Source organism: Achroia grisella, unplaced genomic scaffold (genome assembly GCF_030625045.1).
Source record: "Achroia grisella isolate CSIRO2021 unplaced genomic scaffold, CSIRO_AGI_Agris_v1 utg780, whole genome shotgun sequence".
Classification (NCBI taxonomy): Eukaryota; Metazoa; Arthropoda; class Insecta; order Lepidoptera; family Pyralidae; genus Achroia; species Achroia grisella.
Window position 1 is genome coordinate 1,533,902 of NW_026713020.1, and position 4,212 is coordinate 1,538,113.

Here is a 4,212-nt window from a genome sequence, read left to right on the forward strand (position 1 = left end):
AAATATATGTAGAAAGTATTCGAGTAATATAAGTATAAATTATGAACACATTATACATTTCCTATTTAAGTACATTTATTTAGATTATGATATGTAAACAAAAATATAAAATTTGTTAAATGAAAAAATTTTCAGCTTTATTAATAACGTCAGTGACATTTTACTAAAATATATTTATTCGTGACTGTACATTTTATGCTAACTATTGGTAACTTTAGTTTTTATTTTCGATTTGAGAATTTTTAATATGTGACTTTTGTTAATAATTTTTAATTTGAGTTTTTATTTATGAAATTTACTTGTACATATTATACCTGTCACAGGCGATTTCCTCTACAGGCCCAAGGAAAACTAGAGTCAAGTCGATAATAAAAAATTTAACGCTACAGTGGAATTGGATTAACCTCCGTTAAAAATGTGTAGCAGAATTCAACGTAAGTGATAAATAATTCGTTTATGGGACGCAAAAAATGAAGAAAAAGAAAACGAAGTTAGTATTGGTATCGATAAAAGAGGAAATATAGCAGATAACCGAGAAAATAGTTAACTTACATAAAATTGGATTTTATTTTTTGAATCAGCACAGTAACTATAAAATTCGTAGTAGATAGAATTGTCCTTGGTTTTAAAAAGTAGATCTAGTAAATCTTGGGGTATAATTAATCAATGTGGTTTAATTAATATAATTATTCTAAATGCATGTACCTACAAATAAATAAACTAATATTCTAATTACAAAAAGTCAAAATAAGTTACATTTGTAAGTAGTGGAATTAAACAAATCAGTGTAAATCTAATCACATCAAAAACATAAATGTGAAATGATAGCCGAGTTTAATATTATGATATATACCTTGATTGTTGACTTCTACGACAAAAGAGATGAGATCTAAATGAGTGCCAAGTTCAATGGTCTGTCCTGAAATGTATTTATAACAATATAAAATATCATTTCTTCTTATAACTTAGGATAATATACTGTAGCCTTAGCAGTTCTCATATACCAATTATTACTTTCTATTGCTAGTTACTACTAATATTAAAATAGGAACCGACAAGTAACATGTTTAGAACTTGCGAAGGCTACAGTATATTTCGTATATGAAAACTAGCCAAGTTAGACCTTAGGCTACAGATAAGTTATAAGAAGAAATAATAAAATAAATACATTTAACGTTACATCTCTTTTGTCGGAATCAACAATCAAGGCATATATCATAATATTAAACTCGGCTATCATTTCACATTTATGTTTTTGAAAAACTTTTTGTACATAAATTATACGAGATACTTATTTATAACTAAATTAATACCAAATTATTTTTGATAAATTACTGTATTTTCGTATATTTACGGGGTATAATTGTCTTTTTTTGTGTTATTTTCTATATTTTCTTGTAACTTTTAAATGTTCAAGTGCATTGCCAATTCAGTATCAGGAATTTTTGGGCAAATCGGGTCGGTATAACGTCCACAGATGGTTGTACTCTACAATAGAGCTCTCGTGACTTGGATCTAAATTGTTAAGACGTACCTACTCCATCTAAGGTTTTAACTCTGGAGAGTCCAACGTAAACCTGCCCTTTATTAAATATAGATGAGCCTATGTTGAGAAGAGGACTGCTAAAACTAAGGCCTTGTGATTTGTGGATAGTAATAGCATATGTTAAGCAAATACGGAATTGTTCTCTTTCAACATATACATTATTTAATATCTGAAACTTTATTACGTTATGTTGATTATGTAACAAATTGACTGTTATCTATTGAATTCTCAAGAACACAATTTGTTACCTATAAATGAGTTCTCATTCTCGAGTTAACTATACATTCCTACTTATAACTATACTAAAATTGTTATTAATTTTTGGTTTAAACTATTGTCTATACCATACGTATTTACTAAAATAATGTAATAATAATATAACCACAAATATATAAGTATAATTTAAGAAAGCTATGAATTTCGTAGCATAAACCTTATAGGTTAGATATCGAGAAACAAAACATTGGTTTTATTAATGCCTATTAATAATAATTATTTATAAAAATAATGATTTTACACTATCGATCTGCGCTAAATATTGAAACAATAATTAATACCAAATCTCAGTTAATAGTTTTTTTTTTTTTTTATATAATTATATATAATTATATATAGCTATATAATTATAGCAACTAGTGTTTACCGCTCAATGCAATATTTGAACTTTGCTAGTTATCGACACTGATGTAAATCTAACGTTTTCATACAATACTTTAGTACAAGATGAAATAGGGATCAATGTCAATTGGTTATTGACGTTTTCATAGAATTTTAGTATTCGTCCAGTATAAGTTGAAATAGAATCAATTAAAGTGAAAAATTGTAGTAAAATGATAACAATTTACCAGTTTCAGATTTTTTTCCTTTATATTCACCTAATTACCTATCTGCATGCCAAATTTGAACTTCCTAGGTCATCTGGAAGTGGGTTATAATTTTGATCTATAGTTGATCAGTGATAAAAATGACGATTTTTGGACATTAATATCTAAATAACCGTTTGAGATATGTTTATAAAATTTGGAACACATATTTATAGTCTCAATATATGAACCAAATTTGACAGGTTTGTGTGAAAATAGTTTTTAAATATTTCCAAATATCGTGTAAATATACACACGGTGCTGCTTGCCAGTTTACTTGAAACTCGGCTTTGACACGCTACCGCGTGTCTAGATAAGTATTTAGTTAAATAAGATACAGTACGATTTTTTGTATTAGTCTAGGTATTACCTACGTATATATTAAGTATCTATATAATTAAAAAATATATAAATATTTCTATTAGTTGTCTAATACCCAAGCACAAAGTCTATAACTAGATGGCGCAGTACGATTTGTCTATAGTTATTTATTAAAAATAGAAAAAAAAAAAAAGAAATACCAAATACTATTGAACGGATTCGTAATTACAATTTGTAGATATTTCAACGTCATATTTACTTAGGCTATAACCTAGATTTATTGAGTAGTGGCGAAAGACTTTAATCCTATAAAGTTCGTCTATGCGCTTAGCTAACGAATCCATTTATTTTTAGAGAGATGGATTGAAAACTTCGTTACCCATCGTACTTATACCTTAGCTTTACTTATTTCAATTTTATTTTGAATTTGAATAAGTTTTGAGGAAAAATGTGAATTTCGATGCCACCGTCCCTCTTCAAGTGTCCTTAAGGTAACCGCTTTTACTATCGACGGGACCGTATGATTGATTGCCACCGCTATTTCACAGAAAATAAAAGTAAAAAAGGCTTCTTAAAAAATCTGTATTTCTACTATATAACAGGGTCGACATTGCTCTTATATTTATTAAAATGATAAAGGTATACAACAATAAGGGCTAATAGTTGCCAACCTACTACGAATATTTATTTATTCATAAATTTACCGTTTTTGAATATAGACATATTTGCATGAATTTTTGTCCCGACTATGAATACAAAATGGAACTTATTTTCAGCCTCAAAAGGTATTTCAGAGCACGCCAGAGCGAGGCTTAGTATAAAGTCTTCGTTGGTACCTCTGTTTTATCTATATCTGCCGCCAAGTAACTTCCTTTGCAAGCCATCTTTCCGGTTTCAGGGTAAGATATGACAGTGAAATGACAGGGTATGAAGGCCAATGTACGGAGGCATAATACTTTAGTCCTAAGGATCGTCAACATATTATAGGTGGATTTGTGTATAAGTACATCGTCGTTCGTAGTAGGTACGTACAGGCGGCGGTTATCTCAATTGGTATGAGGTGAATAGTAAGATTATTTAACATTAAATGGCATAAAAATATTAGCATAAAGCATCTCATGAACTGCCAAATATTACAAAAGTAAAATTTGTAGTTTGTTCATTATTATTTCATAGGAAGTTTAAAACATACTGATATATTGACCAGTTCTTTAAATGAGTGGCATAGTCTAGTGGTTTCATGTCCTGAATTAGAGTTTATGAGGTCAAATTTAGCCGATAGCAAAATATTTGTCAATTTATGTTTCTGACTGACACTAGTGAAGGAAACACGGATATACAAAAAAGAATCCGAGAGAAGGTGGTAGACTCACCCCGTGCCTTTTGGATTTCAAATACATATATCCAGCGAAATGTGAGATAGTCACAACATCGATAATTTACAATACCTATGCCTACACAATCGGATTGTCGTAGTATGTT